Genomic DNA, 19,667 nt, shown 5'->3' with positions numbered 1-19,667 from the left:
TGACATCTGAAGTGGCGGGCTTGAAGGATCAGATTGTGGCCCAAAACAATTTGATGAACCAAATATGTCGCGCACTTCAAATCTTTGCCGTTCACTTCCCCGACGTTGAACCAACTCCAAAAACAACCTCCCAGCCCCCCGACACAGCAACAACACCACTAGCCGGCGATTGTGACGTCAAGGACTACTTTTTTTTAGTTTTGTTTTAAATTGTTTTCAAATTAAAATATTTTTTTTCCATTGTATGTACATTTACAATAATTTTTTTAATTCAATATTCTTCTTTACATTTTCTATTTTTAATTTCATTAAATTCATTTTTACATAAACGAAAAAAATAATAATAAGTTATTTAAAAAACTAATTTAAATATAAATAATAAATAATTTAGAAAACTAATTTTAAAATCTTACTGTGATGGCCTTTATATCCGTCGCGCAAGAGTTTGTGGGTCGAACCTGTATGTTCGTCGCGCAAGTGTTTGTGGGTCGATGCCATATGTTCATCGCGCAAGAGCTTGGGGGTCGAACCCCAGTTTCATCACTAGCTATGCGCAACGACCACCAGTTCTGTCGCTCAATGCCTGACGTCATGAGCTTTGTGTGACAGAATTTGTGCAACGCTCTTTTCGCCGCCCAATGTTTCCGAGGACGGTTTTGGCCCTTGTGCGACGCTTTTCCCTTCGTCACCCAAGAAGTTATTCTTAGTAGTGATCTTAACCAATCTTATTTAATTTTTCTTTTTTTAACAAACGATATTGTCTACACTAAGGAGGAGGGGTAGCAATACTGTGATTCAAATTTGTCTTTCGTGAGAGTCGAACCTAAGGCCTCTCACTTGCAAGTAAAGAGGAATACCACTAGACTGTTATACTAAGTGGCGATATCATTTAATTTTTAATCAAAGGGTGTATTGTGTGACTACTGTGACTCACTTTTGAGGGCTAAACCGTTTTCCACTGCTTGACAATGAAACATTGAAGAGCAATATGCGTATCTTTGAGACTATTAGTGAAGACTTTATGTCCTCAAAAATGTGTTACATACCTCTCAAGTGACGGAAAATTGGATGAAGTTGGTCATTGAAACATTTAACGTGGTTTAGCTCATATTGTGCTATGATGACGAATTAATCAATAGAGATTTATCATTAATTTTTCAATTAGTTAAAATTTCTAGACACCATTAATTTTGAAGCATTTATTTAGTAAATTTTGGTATCTTTTTTGTCTTCCTTGCTACTTTAGGTTTGTGGTGCAACTGCCTAACTGGTAACCTAGAGTCTTTTATAAAAATTAGGCATTTACTCATTAATTTGGACAAAAATTATGTCCCGTCAATTTCATACAAACAAAATATTAGTATTTGATGTTTGTTATCTACATATATCTTTCTCGTGTTCAATCATACTACATTGAAAAGAGACGCTTCCATACCACACCACCACAAAACATGCATGGAGACAAATGATCACTAATGTCATACGGAGAGAAGCTAAACATATACAAGGAAACGATTTCCGTCCACTTTTTTCTTTATGTGTACGCTTATGTTTATTTCTAGTTGTTGGATTAAATAAAATCAACAGAAAATCAAGGTATAGAAATTTACTTGAGTGAGCATAAGGAGAAAATAAGTGAGGAATCACTTCTTTGACGATATAAGCTCAATGTTATAGCATATAAAGCCGTAATTATATAATTACATTGTTAAACAAAAAGAAATTACAATAATACTTTAAACAAACAAATGTCAAGGAAGCTATTTAAAATAATGCTAATTTTGGCTTGGGAGGATCAACCAAGCAAATATCAAGAAAGTTATTAATGGAAGTGTACTTCTAATCAGGATATAATTATGAGGCCTCTAGGTCATTCGCTAAGAGTTCAATCCTCATCTGACCTTTGATGAATACACTGTAAATGACTGCCGCACATACATTGTCTAGGGGAGGAAGGGCTGCAGGAAATTGAAGCAAAATTCTTCAAACAAAAAAAATAATAAATGAGATCATCACCATCCATATGATTCAAAAAATCAAATGAATTAGAATTATAATAGGTTCACCTTCGTTTTTCTCTAACATAACGAAGAAAAAGTGAAATTAAATGTTGTTTTTCTTTTTTTTTTGTTGTTAAAACTGCAAGAAACATATTCTGAGTATCCATAGAGGAAGGTATGATATATGAACCCACTATCTTTACTTTAATATGCAGTTGTATGTAGATTAGAATTATTCTTACTCTTAAGAGTGCTTGAGGATTTCTTGTTCTAGGATATGAATCCTTCTAAAAGTCTGTTTGGTCTTCTTCTTCCAACAAGAAATCAAATCCAACTGAGATATAACGCTTCCTTGTGGTCTACAAATGAGGACGTGGTTGGCTACCCTTGGATTTGTTGCTGCTTTTATTGTGTCGGTGGCTATATCTTCCTCATAATTCAGCACATCTATAGGCATCCAAAAAAGGAAAAGAAAAAGAGAACAAAGAACGCAAGGCAAAATAAGATTATTTTTTCGTATTATTGGGTTTTCAACTATAGATTTCCTATGTAACATAAATGAATGCAACAAAATAACCTTTTTTTTTAATATCGAAACAATGATATAAATTACAACAGTAAAAAAGAAAAAAGAAAAAAGAATCTCCATTCGACTAAAATGTGTTTACTATTGAGTGATGTAAGATTCTAATAGAGACATGTGGCATATCTTGATGTTGTACATGTGTCATAATCTCGTGAGTTGGGTAGTTATAAGGTTGCTTAGTCTGTAAGCTTTGTATGTAGTATATATTGTAAAGGGAATATTCATTTGTAACTAATCTGGTAAATTTTAGTAAAGGATATTGTACAAGTTTTCCATTTCTGGTTATTGTTCGAGGTTTCTCTCTCTTATTTCTCTCTCTTGAGATCTTCTTCTGCTACTATTATTATGGTATCATGAGCTTAGGTTTTTCATCGAATCTGAGTCTCAATGATAATTTGAGTTGAATTGTGTAATTCGTGTCTGTAATTTCAAGATTCTAGGTGTTGTTGATCGGTGTTCTTCGACTATGGCGATGGTTGCAATTCAGGTTGTTTCTCATTGAATCTTTTATTTGTAGCTTATGATTCTTTGATATTGAATCTTTAATTGATGATGAGGCATGAAACCATATCTGTTTGACTATTTGTTATAGATCTGAATTGTGATGATTCTTGATATGAATTTGGTAATTGTTGATATGAATTCTGTGAAAATTGAGCATGAAGAGTTGTCTTAGGGCACTAAGCCTAAATTGTTTGAGAAAATTGAAGAAATTAAGTTGTCTAGGACATAAAGCCTCAATTTTTCTTGAAGCTTGGACTCAGTGAGCACAAAGCTCTATGTTCGTTGCTTATTCTTGGAGAAGTTTGGAGTTTGAGAGAACGAAGCTCTGTAATTGAAATTGAAATTTGTGAGCACGAAGCTCTGTGCTTGTTATTGTTTGTATATAGAGTTCATTTGGTGATTTAGTTCTAGTCTTTCTATCAATTGTATAATTTTGACTGTGAATTGTTTCTATGACTTCTTAACCATTGAAAATTGATGGATTACTTGGTATGCTTACCATTCGATTGAATGATAACAACTTTGCAAAGTGGTCTTTCAATTTAGATCAATTCTTGAAGGTTATGATCTTTTTGATTACTTTGATGAATCTAATGTTTGGCCTCCCAAGTATGTTGTTTGTTTGGAGAAAGGAGTTACAAAAGAAATTACAGAGGCATATCGTGAGCAGATAACAGTTCATAAAGCTCTACTTAGTCTATTGATTGTTACACTGGGTGATGAAGCAATTGAGTATGTAGTTGGAAGCAAAATAACTTATGACGCTTGGACTCATTTAACTGATTGTTATGCTATTGTGTCTTGAGCTAGGGTTAATCATAAATGGGGTTGATTCTGTTGAGAATTATCTTCTTGGAATTAGGCATTTGAAAGATCAAGGCTTGGCTGCAAGAGAGAGTGCATCTAAGAATGATTTGATTGTAGCTGCCTTAGCTAGATTACCTGCAGAATATAACATGATCAAGGCAATAATAATGGCTAGTGAATCACCAATCACCCCAAAAGAATTTTGGGCTCAGCTTCTCAGTGCTAAGAAGATAGCTGAAGATCTCAACCTACATTTCCTATGGCTAGCATGCTTTCACAAGGAGAATCATCTGCAATGGGTGCACAAAGACCATTTTATCCACAAGAGTCCTTTAATTTTGGTTCTCAAATGCAGTTTTATCATGGAGAATCATCCACTCAAAAGTATAACAATTTCAATGGTGGTACTTGTTTTATGGGACAATATCCAAGGAACAATGGAAATGGTAGTGGAAATAATGGAGGGTTTACTCAGAACAACACCAGCTCCAATTTCAATTCTAATAAAAGCATAGTGGTTTCAATGGTTCTAGACAGAGGTTTAATGGAGGAGGTAATGGCACGTTTAACAACAGAACTTTTAGTGGCTATTTTAATTAGGCTGGTAATAATTCAAAGGGGGATCTACTTGGAGTTTTTGGAATGGTAATAGTGGTAAAAAAAAAAAATCAACCATCATCCTTGAATGTCAAATTTGTAGCAAAAGAGAGCACACTGCTCCCAATTGCTTCTACAAGAATGATTAATCTTCTACTTCTGTTGCCACAGTTCCTAAGTGACAAATCTGTGGCAAATGTGGTCATACAACATTGAACTATTTTTACATGAATAACTACGCATTTCAAGGTGCTTAACGACCTCATTCTCTCATTGCTATGACAGCTAATGCTTCTGCTAGTTTTAAGCTCAATCATGCTTGGATAATGGACACTGGTTCCACACATCATATGATTGGAGAGATGGTATATTTGAATTTGGTTACACCTTTTGAGGGAGATCAAAAGATTGCAATTGGCAATAGAGAGTGTCTTCCAATCAAGAGCACTGGTTCAACCTCTATTAAAATTCTTACCATTGAATCTTATTACAGTTTTGCATGTTCCTGCACTTGCTGGCAGTTTATTTTCTGTTTGTACTCTTTGTAGGGATAATAATTATTTTGTTATTCTTGATGAGTTTTGGCTTTTGGGTGCAAGATAAGGCAAAAAAGAAGGTTCTAATGAGAAGAAGAGTAAGGAAGGCATGTACTACATTACTAAGAGTCTTTTCTTCAACTACAATAAGCTACTACAACCAACTGTTTTTCTGGGATGAATGGTGAAAGCTTCTCTTTGGCATCATAGACTAGGTCATCCTAGAAATGAGGTCTTGAATAGTATGTTATCTTACTCTAAGGTTCTTTACCAACCTGATGTAAATAAGCATGTTTGTGAATTTTGTATGTGTGGCAAGATGTCTAGACAACTATTTTCCTCTAGTTCTCATACTTTTGTAAAACCTTTTGAGAGAATTAGTAGTGATGTTTGGAGACCATCACCAGTTGTATACACTAAGGGCTATAAATACTATGTTAGTTTCATTGATGATTTTACTCAATTCACTTGGATTTTTCCTATTACTTATAAATCTCAAGTGTATTCTATCTTTGAGAAGTTTTATGCTTTCATTAAGAATCATTTTCAAGCCTCTGTGAAATTCTTTCAATCTGATGGTGGTGGTGAGTACATGAGTAATGCTTTCAAGAAGTTGTTAGAATCTAATGGGATTATACATATGGTTTCCTGTCCTTATACCCCTCAACAAAATGTGATTGCAATTACTTTGGTAACTACTGCTAAGTTACCTCGCAACTTTTGGTTTCATGCTTGTTCTCATGCCATTTTTCTCATAAATAAAATGCCTTGTAAGTCTTTAGATATGCAATCTCCATATTTTAAGCTTTTTGGTTCTCATCCTGTGTTAAGTTCTTTGAAAATATTTGGTAAAATAGTTTATCCCTATGTTAGGCCCTATATTTCTACCAAACCAAAGACTAGATGAAAGAAATGTGTACGTTTGAGGTATACCTTATGGTACAAGGGTGTTATATGTTATCACAGAGGGAAACAAAAGTTGTTCATTGTCAGGCATGTTGTTCATGTTGAACAAGTATTTCCTTTTCATACAAATTCAATTGTTCCCAGTTCTTAGAATGAAACAACAGTTCTATCAAGACATCTAGTGACCGTTCCCTATGTTATTCCTCTATTTGTTGAAAATACTTTTTATGTTGACACTACTAAATCTGTTGATAATTATGCCCAAATTGATAATGGTTCTTTGTCTCTCAGTGATGTTTCTAGTTCAGTAAGATCTTTGAATGGGTCTACACAGGTTATACCAAATATTATGGTTCAGGGTATTAGGATTGACTTTTCTTCATGAGCCTCTTATTCTCAAGTTTACACACCTTCTCTCCAGCATTCTACAGAACCTTTGTTGCCTGCCCATCATGATGCTCAACTTGAGGTAATTCTCCTTTTTTACCTCTTCGAGTGATTCTAATTCTTTTTCTTTTCGAAGATTAGTATCTTCTTCCCATCCTATGCAAGATTAGAAAAAAGCTACGGTTCTATGGCTGTTTCTGAGTTTGACTCTTCTTAGTTCACTGTTGCTTCTCAAAGAGAATCTGATAACTTGGTTGGTTTTGCTAATGATTTAGCTTCTCATCTTAGTATTCCAAATGAAGTTGCTTTTAAAGGTTATAATGCAGTATTGAGCATTGTGGATTCAGGTGAACCTACTTCATTTAAGGTTGCTGTCTCTCAGTCTCATTGGAGAGCAGCTATGACTGAGGAGTTTCAAGCATTACAGAAGCAAGAAACTTGGGAATTGGTTCTTGCCCCATCCAATAAGAATATTATTAGCAATAAGTGGGTTTATAAGATTAAGAAGGATCAAAATGTAGCTATTTCCAGGTATAAAGCTCGTTTAGTGGCTTAAGGGTATAGGCAAGAGCAAGGGTTGAATTATGATGATACTTTCAATCATGTGGTCAAGCAAAGTACTATTAGGATTGTTCTTGCTTTGGTTACTGCACATAAATGGTCTTTAAGGTAGTTGGATGTAAAAAATTCCTTCCTCCATAATGATTTACAAGAGGAAGTCTTTATGAAACAGCCACAGGGTTTTCAAGATATAATTCATCCTCATTATGTTTGTAAGCTTGTTAACTCGCTTTCTGGACTTAAACAAGCCTCTAGAGCATGGAACTCCAAGTTTACTACCTATTGCCTATTTTAGGCTTTGTTGTTTTAGATTTAGACCCAAGTTTGTTTCTCAAAGCTTCCAATACATATGTGGTTGCTCTTCTTTTATATGTCGATGATATAACCATTACAAGCTCAGACTCTCTTCTTGTCTAGCAAGTTATTGACAGTTTGGGTGAAGTATTTGATGTGAAGGATATGGGTCATTTAACCTTCTTTCTTGGTCTTCAGGTCACCTATAAGTGTAATGGGATCATTTTATTTCTCAATCAAAGTATGTTAAAAAATTGCTCAAAAAGACATATATGGAATCCTACAAGTCATGTCATTCTCCTTGTAAGCCACATACATAGTTGCTAAAGGATGAAGGTAATCCTGATCCTACTATCTATAGAAGCCTTGTGGGTGCCTTTCAGTATTTTGTTTACCCATCCAAACATTGCATTTGTTGTGAATTTTGCTTGTCAGTTTATGGCTCATCTTATTGATGCACATTTTCATCTTGTTAAGCCCATCTTTAGATACTTACAGTGTACTATTGATTATGGTCTCAATTATTATTTTAATACTCGAATGTCCACAACATGTTATGTTGTTTTCTTGGATCATAACCTTATTTTCTGGCGAGCTAAGAAACAAAGTAGTGTGTCTCGAAGTTCAACCAAGGCTGAGTACATGGCCTTGGCTAATGCAACTGCTGATATAGCCTAGATTCGTTTGATTTTGAAGGATCTGCATGTCTTTCTTCCTTAGCCACCATTGCTTCACTATGATAATGTTTCTACTCTAGCACTCTACTCGAATCCTATTTTCACACTCGTATTAAACATTTGGATACTGATTTCCATTTTGTTCTTGAAAGGGTTCAAAAATGAGATCTTCAGGTTGAATATATTGCCACTGCAGATCAGGTTGCCGATGTTTTGATCAAAGGTCTTCATGGTCCAACTTTTGTTTGTCATTGTTCCAATCTTAAAATAAGATTTCCCAGTTGAGATTGAGGAGGGATATTGAGTGATGTAAGATTCTGATAGAGATATGTGGCATATCTTGATGTTTTACATGTGTCATAATCTTGTGAGTTGGGTAGTTATAAGGTTGCTTAGTTTGTAAGCTTTGTATGAAGTATACATAGTAAAGGGAATATTCATTTATAACTAATCTGGTAAATTTCAGTAAAAGAATATTATATAAGGTTTCCATTTATGGTTCTTGTTTGAGCTTTCTCTCTCTTGAGACCTTCTTCAGCTACTGTTATTATATTTACAATCATGAATAGTATTATGTTGACTAGAATTATCGAATTACCGTGGCATGATCATATATGTTAACTGCTCATCGTGCATGCTACACTGCTCATCGTGCATGCTACTATTATTATATTTACAATCATGAATAGTATTATGTTGATTAGAATTATCGAATTACCGTGGCATGATCATATATGTTCAAATCACACCAGACGCTTACTTTTGGATCCATTGTAGGTGCCAATCTTGTCCTAGATTGCTATAGGAAAATAAGACTCGTATGTGACCCTTTAGCGCCAGCCTTCATGTGATTATAGTACTAGAGCGTAAATCATTATTACATCCGGTCCAATGTCAAAATACCTCTGCATGAACTCGTGCGTCAGCATATATCGATGAGCATCCGACATTATTTGTTTGTCTATACGAGATATTGTCATTATTGGGTGTTATATGTTCTACATGTGAAATATTATGATTTATCGTATTTTTGAAATATTATTGTTTACGGTAAGTGTTCGGAAACTATACTTGTTTGATGGCGATGCGTTATATATTTTCAAAAAGGTTTTTATAACACTTTATTTTCAGGCCTACTCACCCTTATTTTTCGCCCTTCTAGGATTCAGTGACAGAGCTCTTGTGTCGACGAGGATTTCTAGCAAAAAGTTGATAGAGGAGATAGGTTCAATCCCGCTCACATGCGCACTCTTGCATTTAGTCATTTTTAGGTTTAAATTTATCCACATTTTTCACATCACCATAATTTATGGCTTCGTCACCTTCTTGGTGTTGGCCAGTACAACTCAATTTCGAAGTCCAATAGGACATTCTAGATTGCGGTGTGTCATACTAATTTTCACTTTTTATTTTTCATTGTTTTGAAAACTGAAAATAGTACTAAATAAGTTTTTTGTTTAAAAATAAGTGAAAACAAAACAGCGAAACGGTGCGAAGCAACAAGACGAAGGGAAGCACACTGTCTTAGCAATCCAATGGTTTTTAGGAGGGGTTGGTCTTGTTAAGGCCCTCTAGTGAAAGACTAAGTCTAGGTGAGTCCCACTTAATCTCATTAATAGTCCTTTTTCCTCATCTTTAATATTGTAGATTTGTCTACTTTCATTAATTAAATTCGTTTTTATTAAATTAAGTCATAAAATCAATCATCTCAAATCTTTGATGTACAATAATTAATTAGAATTTGGTTTATTTTGAATTATTTAATAATCCTTATGGAGAACGACCTTGCAAGAACCATTTATACTACAATATCCTTGTCATTCTTGCAAGTATTATAGGTGTTTTTAACCTTTTTGTGTGTGTCGTAAAGTCCCTATTAGCTCCGACCTTTGGGTTTTGCTGTGATGGGAAGGAGATGACAAAGATTGGGACTTTTGAGAAATTTAGAAAAATAACTGTTAAGAGGAAATGGAAAAATAACAAAGTGTTGTGAAATTGAGGATATATGTGTAGTGGAATATAAAGTAAATAAAACACAATATTTATGAGGTTCGGCAAATGTGCCTAAGTCCTTAAGGCAACAATAGCACTTTCTTTCATTATCTAAAATAATAGGTGTACAAAATAACCTCACTATTTTCTCTTTTCTCTCTAGCCTAGCTCACTAATATTTTCTCCTGCATACGTCTTATTTCTTTTCTCTCTTCTTTTCCTCTTTTCTTTCCTTTCCTTCGTATGTCTCTCCTCTCTTTATTCTTCAATCTTTTATAGGCAAAATGTCTAGCAAACCTATCAAACTTTTCAAACCTACCAAAGACTTTTTCTTTGACAACAAAGTATAGTCATATTTAGTTGCTTAATTATTACAATGGGCATTCACACCTCCATTTACAACACTCCTCCTTAGATGCCCATATCGGTTGCCTCGTTAAAACCTTGATCTGTTTTGGATGCTACCCTTGATTTCAAATTCTTCAATTTGACTGATTACAAAGTTGATGTAATATGATATTATGTACCAACTTCTGGAATGTACACTTTGGTAGAGATTTGGTGAAGAAATCTACCTGGTTATTGCTGGAACAAATTTGTCTGACTTCAATAACTTTGGCCTTCTAAAGCTCATGTGCATTGAAAAACTTTGGAGATATGTATTTCTGAGAGATGAAGATGTAGCAATGAATATTTACTTCCTTGACAGTTGTAGGATCAATCCATTTCCGTATGCAACAAATCCTCTCTGTGAGCGATTTGTATGCAAGCTCGAGAGATATTCAGAGTTTGCTTGCCCAATAAGACCATGGTTATTAGTGAGTTATTTGGAATAGAACAAATATATGTCTATAATTTCCTGGAGTTATTAATAGATAAGTTTAACCTCATACCAGTACCTATATGTTGGTATTGTGCTTCACTAGAAATGTAACATTTGATTCAATGTACTAGGCTAAATATAGTAAGGCACATACTTCACTAAAATGTGGTACTTTTGGACCAAATATCAATTCATCATTTCCCTCATGATAATGAATGATCTTTCTTAGTGTCTAAATATTAATTAACCATTGAGTGTTCAACTCATGATCTTCAATCCATATGGTTTTTTAATACCATAAGCATCATGGATAAGACTTGTGTTGCCATATTGCTCAATCTGCAGCCCGAGACAATATTACTTTCAACACTTTATAATCTTTCTAGACTCTTCATGAGTCTCAATCTAATATCAACTTTTACAAGAGATTTAGTATGTTGCAATAATATCATAATGATAGTACTCACTAAGGTAATTTATACCATCCATTGGTATTGAGTACGTAATTTATGTTTTACCCTTCCACGGCTTTCTTCAAGCAATTTGAATCCTTCAAAAATTATCTACACTTCATGACACATTCTCCTTTGGAATTTATACATAGCAACTTGCTTCCATGTATACTTGAGGGATTTACTTATGAAGATATCCTTTGGGCATTTCATAAGCCTTCGTATAATATGTATTATTCTCCATTGAAATGAACAAGTTTCACAATAGGAAATCAAGTTTACAGGACTGTATTAAAATTTCAGGTTTCAACTAGGAACCTTGTGTCATACCATGTGAGTTTACTACATTACAAATGCCCATATGTAACCTTCTGGGTTCAAAATTATTTGGCAATTTGTACTATAAGTCCATTTTTCCACGTTCTTACTAAATTTTAATACAATTGCCTTTCTCCATTTTGGCCAATAAGTTTTCTTTTTGTTGACGACCAAAAGAATGTGGCTCAGTATTAGCATAACTCATTGATGAATTTAGTAGCTATTGTAAAATCAAAATTAACATTGGTAATCATCAATTTGTGATCCCATAATTCTCATGTGCATGCGCATGCGTATGCATATTTATAAGCATTTCATTACTTTGGATATCATTGCCTCTTCAGGGGCTTTACATTGTCTCTTCTAGAACAATCATCTCTTATTAGATTAATTGTTTAAAGAATTTAGATCATAACCTTCTCTAGAGCGTTATAGAGCTTGGATTTTTTTAATCCCCACTTCTAGGGGGCTGAATCATTGGAACCTATACATCCATCATGGTTCAAGCAGAAGATTTATTAAAATTGCCATGTCCTTGGATTATCCTTATGGAACTTGAATCCATGTGGCAACTGTCATGCTTCAATAGTGCCAAATCTATGGATAGTTTTAGTGAGACTTCAATCCGTGCAACATCTCTATAAGTTGTAATTAATTAGTAATTTTCAAAATTTGGATTACCTTTTTGTACATCATGTGAATGATATAAACTGGTAGAGTTTGCTTGGGCTATGAGTAGGATTCCCATCATTGAACTTTGGTTTTCCATTCACTTGGTTAGCACTCATTTTCTCCTTTTTGAACTTCTATGGGTTTGTCATTGGTCATTCAACTTTAGCATTCTACACAACAAAAGTGGTGCACATCCTTTACCTTTGAATGGTCCTTCAAAGCATCACCTATTGGTGACTTATCCATACTTGGCAACTTCAGTGTAAAGACCCAAAAGCATACCAACTATTCTGCGATGTTAGTGACTTGAAACTCGGCTCCAACAACAGTTCAAGATGACTACTTAAGAGCAATGCAAGGTAAACAACCAGGCAAAGGTTCCAGGCAATCAGTTCCAGATCGGAAGTTTGATTTCATGTTTCAAATGATTGCTTTCTTTCACCTTGTCTTGCAAGTAAGTGCAAGGGCAAAGGAAAAGACAGGGAAAGAGCATGATATGATACTTTTGCTCTTGACCCTGAAGATATGAGATACTTTTATTCTTGAAGAAAAACAGTAAAAGGATTTGATGTTGATGTAAAGCTTCTCGATCAAAATTTCTGGCTAAGAAAATAAGTTTGGCATTTTGAGGGACTTGGTTGAAGAGGTATTTTCAGAGAGGAGGAAGATTGGGTATTTTGTGAGGCTTGGTTGAAGATGTATTCTCAGCAAAAAAAAGGGTTAGACATTTTTGGAGCTCTGCTTTGCCATGGAGGATGAAAGTCAACATATATAGGGATTTCCCAATAGCAGGTAGTGCTGCTGTTGGGACCATCTCCTTCACGCTTGTCAGCAACGGTGGTGTAGTTGGAACAATAAAATTCACGTGTTTCAATTTTGACAAAGTTGTCCTTGATATCCAGAGCTGAGATTATGTCTGAGAAGTGACAAGGAAATTAATTCAGGAAAATCCGGCTTTTGAAATTCAGAGACTGATGTCTCTTTGATTTTTGAACGAGTGGTCATGTTGCCTCTCATTTTATAGAGGCATCAATGGTATCCAAAAGCATACTCAGAAAGTTGTCTTCATGTGAAAATAGCCTATGAGATTTCACTTTATCTGATTTCCTTTTCTTTCATCTTTTCTAAAAATGGCTTGCCTATCTGACCATCATTTTAATTTGAATGTTATGGAAGATACTGATATGCTTCTTCAAGGCAACATATGGCACCCATCCTTCTTATCCTTTAATGGTCCTCTTACGGTTGGGGACTCTGTGATGAAGAATGATATAACTACCACAGTAGTAGATAGGAATCTTCTATCTCCCAAAGACAAAAGAATACTTTCAAAAAGGTATGATGAATTGGTTGTTCAAGACTATTTGGATTTCAGTATTCAGTGTGCGAGCTCTTTATCCAATATGTGCTAACACCTACTAGTTGGAACTTTCCAAGTTGAATCACTAATGGCTGAGGTAACAAGCCTTAAACAAGAAATTAGAGGGGTCAAGCATAAGAATAGAGAGTTACACATGATTGCAAATAATTACTCAATAAGCATGAAGAGAAAGCTCGACTAGCTGTAAGAATCCAAAAATCGGATTCAAAGTAACCATCAAAGGTTCATGGCTCTATTTCAAAGGCAGTCATTGCCTCCACCATCTGGAGTTCTACCAAGTACTGAGGTTTCAAATAATCAACCATCAGTGCCCCCTTCTTCTAGCGTTCTGCCAAGTATTGGGGTGTCACATGATCAATATCTCTATATCTCCCTCTTCCGAGATTCTGCCAAGTACTGAGGCTTCACATGAGCAATCTTAAGTGCCTCCCCATTATGGGATACTACCAAGTACTGATGCTTACATGAGCAATCTTTGTGAAGGCTCATTTTATTTGTTTGTTTCTATAGTTTTAACTCACATGTATGCACTTGTATATATATAGAAAAGTTATCGCTCTTGTAGTTTCGAAAGAGTCAAAACAGTTCCCATAAGTTTTGGAGTCAAGAGTAGTATCTGCAAATTATGAGAATATCAAACCATTAGATTTGACTCAAATTTTAGTATGAGATGGATAAGAGGTTATCGAACAACTTTTGATTTGTGCTACTGAAAATGGAGTTTTGGTACTCATAAGATGGATGTCCTATGTTCTGCAGAATTGGAAACTGGGTTGGTGTTTCAAACATCTACGACGATCGCACCGTTGGAATTTTCAAAAATTTCGATATGTTTTAGGTACTGGGCGGACAAACAACTTTCAAGAGGCTATTTACATGGTTGTTAGATTTTCTACCAATAATAATAATAGTTATATTACCAAATGTATATTTACTTTCAAAAAATTAGTCATACACAGATAGGCTTTTTAGCCAAAATAGTCCCTGATATTTGCATAACACATCACTTTGGTCCCTGAGATTGAAAATGAATAGAAATGGTCCCTAAGATTGTCCACCATCCATTATTTTGGTCATTCCGTTAAAAACTCTTGAAGTGTCCTAGAGCTCTTGGTCAAAAGTTTGGGCAATTTTTAAAGCTTCGTAACTCAATCGTTTCTTAACAAAATTTGACCTATAATATATCAAAATGAAGATAGGAAAGTGTAGAACAAGATTATACCTATTTAAAGCCCAATGGTTGTCGAAGATGGCCGAAAAATAGCCTGAAAGGTGACTGGTCCGCGGGAAAATTGGAAAACTTACCGGAAACTAGGTAAACTTTAAATGTTCATAACTTCTTCAATAGTAAATGAAATCAAGTGATTTAAAAAAAAAATCATACTTATCAACAACATGAAGAGACTGGTACCTTTCTCAACAGCTAATTCGCTGTGGTTTAGCCCAAAAATGGCTCGAAAGTGGCTAACTCGAGAACAAGATAGCCAATTTTGAGTCATTTTTCGGCCACACCACGATGATTTAGCCATCTACAAAGGTACCATTCTCTTCGTCTAGTTAAGAAGTATGATTTTCGTTTTTAAAACACTCGATTTCATTCAGTATTGAAGAAGTTATGAACGTTTAAAGTTTACCTAGTTTCCGGCGAGTTTTCCAGTTTTCCGACGGACCAGTCACCTTTCAAACTATTTTTCGGCTATCTCTGGCAACCATTAGGCTTTCAAATAGGTATAATCTTGTTCTACACTTTCCTATCTTCATTTTGATATATTATGGGTCGAATTTGGTTAAGAAACGATTGAGTTACGAAGCTTTGAAAATTGCCTGAACTTCTGGCCAAGAGCTTTAAGACACTTAACGGAGTTTTTAACGGAAGGACCAAAATAATGGATGGTGGAAAATCTCAAGGACCATTTCAATCTCAAGGACCAAAGTGATGTGTTATGCAAATCTCAGGGACCATTTTAGCTAAAAAGCTACAGAGATATGAAGATGAAATGAAAAGATTTTCTTATCTATGAGATTCTAGCCGACATAGGTAAGAGGTAGGTAGTGTTTTACCAGATTTATGGCGTTGTGCTTTCCACCGACACGAGAGCTTCTTGTGCTAATAACGTGTTGTGAACACTCCTTTTTTTTTTTTTTTTTTTTTATTATAATTTTTAATTTTTTATAAATTAATCTTATTAAGATAAAAATAGAAATACAAATAAGGGGAACATAAAGCCAAACCTCACTGATGGAAATAACATAGCAAGTAACACGATAAGGGAACCCTACTTACAAAGAAAACATATGAAAGAAATCATCTGAAACGATAGCTGGTAGAAGCAGAAAGATCATGAATATAAGCAGACATTGCACAATCACATTCCTATTCTAAATATGACTACAACACTCCCCCTTGAGTGTAGAAATACTCAAACAAAACATCACATCATATCTTTGATAGGAGCATATTCATGCGACTTAATTAGCTTGTTCTCGTGGTTGTGTTTACTTAGCTATTTTAGTGTTTAAGGCCACTTTTGTGTATTTTCAGATTATAAGGCCAAAGTGTGCAAGAAGATGCAAATTGGAGTATTTTGGAGCGAAAGAGGAATGAATGAGTTGAAGACTTGAAGAAACGACGAATTCCTACTCCAACGATGAATTCTTACCAAATCGAGGAATCCTACTCAAACAAGGTTTCCTACTTGAAGTAGGAAAGTTAACCCTAAGTTTCCCATTTTGGTAACCTTTCCTAAACTTAAACGTCCGTATTTTCTAGCCACTTTGACGGCCTTGTATGCATTTTAGGACACAAAACCATGGCCCTAGCCCACTTTAAAGCCCAAGCCGTGCCCTTGCACTTTCTTTTCCTTCCCTTGCCGTGCAAGGGGGGGTATTTAAGTCCATTGTCATTCACTTAAACCCTATTTCCCTCTCCTAACCTAACCCTAGCCGCACCTTGCCCTTTTGTTTCTGAATTAAACCTATTTCTCTCCCAAATTCAATCCTAGCCGCACCTTTATATTTCTTATTTAATTTCCTAATTTTTGTAAGCCTTTGATTTAATAAGCTAGGGTTTTATTTTTCTAAACCATATATAATTCCTAAGCTAGTCGTCACACCCTAATAACCCTATTTACCATGCAGCCACCATCCCATTTTATTTTTATCTAAGCCGTGCCCCCCATTTGATGATTAACCTAAGAAACCAAAAAGAAAATCTAAAGCCGCAGCCACCATATAGGATTAGTCTTCTTTGCCATGCATTTTGGCACACCATTCACCCTAATATTCTATACCATATTCCTTATTCTAATCAGCCATGATCCCATTCATTTAACCAAGCCGCAAATCTGCCATTCACTTTTTCTCCATCACAGCCGCAACCAATTCACCCTAATTATCAAAAAATAAACCTAATTGAATCCGCAGCCACCCTAACAGACCATTCTTTCCATCCCGCAGCCACCATCACAGATTCTCTTCCATTTTTCCTTCCATAATCCGTGCATATTCCTTCCATCCTAGCCAATTTCCAGCCTTCCCCCATCACTGCCGCAGCCATTCCACCACTCTCCACCACCTTACACCCCTTTCTACACCACCACACAACCTTGCCGCACCATTAAACCACCATTAAACCATCCCTAACCCCGAAACACATCCAAAAACCAACCACAACCAATCTGCCGCAGCAAGGAGAAGAGAAAAGAGGAGCTTCGACGCGCACCAATTCACGTGGAATCGTTGGGCAGTCTAGGTGTAATCCATCCTTTGTTCTTTATGTTTAAATTCAATTTTATTTTTCTTGTTGTGAACATGAGAGGCTAAATCCCTATTTAGTTAGGGGGTGATTCGAAACCATGTTTATGCTTGCAATATGATTTGATTACTTTTGGTTGGAATTTCATGTATTTTGGATTCAATTTGTTTAACTGCTTGATTGATAACTTATTTGTGTATGTTTATTGAGAGTGCACGCTTAATTTTCATGCATGAATATGACGCTAGAATATAAGTGAGTTTCACCTAATAGTTATGAACTTATATTCACAAGTAGTGGAGGTTGCTTATAAACAATCGCGTTAAATGAATTCTTGGCACTAGTTTCATGCTCATCATAGTAACGAATGCCTCGTCAACACTTATAGTTTTCATGATGCTTAATGATCTTTGATTGTATCTTTATTGTGCTTTTCACGTAAAGGACTTTTGGAGAATGTTTTGAATTGCGTTGCACTAACCCATCCAATTCATTAACTTAAGGAAAACTTGACGGTTAATTTAAGCGGACCTAATTAACCCGGGGTGTTGAGTTTCATAATTTATCGAAAGACCAACTGAAAATCAAATTGTATGCAAGTGTGACATGTGTGGAGAAGAACCTTCTAGCTAGCATTCATCCATATTTTCATCACATTCATATTTACATTCTGCCTTTAAATTACAATCGTTGCATTTAGTTTAATTTCGTCAAAACCTCAATCCCCCTTTACTTTAGTGTCCAATTTAGTTAGAACGTGTCTTAGTTTGTGTTTATAAGTGTTTTGTATTCTTTGAGTCTTTTGATTTGTTTTAGTGTTTTATTATTTAGTTTGGCATTCTTTGAGTCTAGTTTAGTGTTTTAACGTTTGTTTTACGTTTTTGAGTCAGTTTCCAAGTGAATTAGTAATCCCTCCTAATCCCCGGTCTAGAACGATCCCTACTTGCATCTTTACTACAATTGTCACAAGAGGGTTTTAATTTGTGTGCTTAATTAGTTCGCATCAATCTTCAGCAGATAAAGTAGAACAGTTGATGAAGTCGACGACACAACAGGCGAATGCGAGTCTCTAATATAAAGAAAGCATGCATAGGTAGTAAAACTCACAAAACCTCCCTATGGTAAAACCTAAGGTAGGTGAAAACCCATAGGCCAAGGAGAAAAGTGAGAAGTATACATAATGTCTAAAACAAACGTCAAATAGGACGAAAGTAGTGAACTCAACGAAGTATGATCATCCTAAGATGGGTGCCTCATCAAAACCTCATTAGGTAGCAAAACTCAGTGGGAAAAATGCTCCTACCTGTAGGGAAAAGAGTACATAAAGATTAAGTGAGTATGCTTCAGGATACTCCCCTTGAGTTAGACATAACTTCCAAATAAGAGAACTACAAGCAATTCAACTCAGATAATTTACGCATAATGATTCCTTGGACGAGCTTCTAAAAATTAGACTTGGGCAATAACTTGGTAAAAAGATCGGCCAGGTTGTCCTGGGAACAGATTTGCTTGACTTCAATATTCTGATGTTGTTGTTGCTATTGAGAATAAAAGAACTTTGGCGTTATGTGCTTGGTGTTGTCTTCCTTGATGTATCCCTTCTTTAACTATTCGATACATGCTGCATTATCTTCAAAGATCATTATAGGAAGATTAACGAAGGTAGTAAGACCACTAGTGCTTTGAATATGTTCCATGACTACTCTCAACCAAAGCCACTCACGCGATGCTTCATGCAAGGTGAGGATTTGAGCATGGTTCAAATAAGTCGCAACTAGCATTTGCTTGGTAGACCTCCAAGATATAGCGTTGTCTCCAACGGTAAAGACATAACCATTTGAGAACGTGTCATGTGTGGGTCAAACAGATAACCTTCATCTGAAAAGGGAATCAACCTGATGACCGACAGAGGAAAACGTCTTCTCGATGAGATTTATGGGTGTAGAACAAACCCAAATCCGTCATACCCTTGAGGTAAAGGAAAATGTCTTTAGCACCATTCCAGTGTCTGCATGTAAGCGCATTGCTGTATCTAGCCAAATGATTAACAGTGAAGAAGACGTCAGGTCTAATGCATTGAGCCAAGTGTAATAAAGCACCAATTGCACATAGGTGTGGAACTTCAAGCTAAAAAATATCTTCCTCATTAGAGCGTCGTAACACATTTTGGGTGTAGTTCAATTGATGTACTAAGAGTTCATCCAAACAATGCTCGACCTCCAGGTCGAGACACTATCGAGTTTTTCCAAGATTTTTCATCTTAAATTTTGATTTCAAATGAACGACAATTTCCTCAAGCTTTGCGAGAGTTTCAATTAGGTTCATGTCATCGACATAAATTGCAATAATCGTAAATCTAGAAAATCCAGAATTTGACTTCTTTGTGAACACGCATGTGCATAGTACATTGTTCATATAAC

This window comes from Pyrus communis, chromosome 8, assembly GCF_963583255.1.
Source record: "Pyrus communis chromosome 8, drPyrComm1.1, whole genome shotgun sequence".
In the NCBI taxonomy this organism is placed as follows: domain Eukaryota; kingdom Viridiplantae; phylum Streptophyta; class Magnoliopsida; order Rosales; family Rosaceae; genus Pyrus; species Pyrus communis.
Note: the sequence above shows the minus strand (reverse complement) of the source record.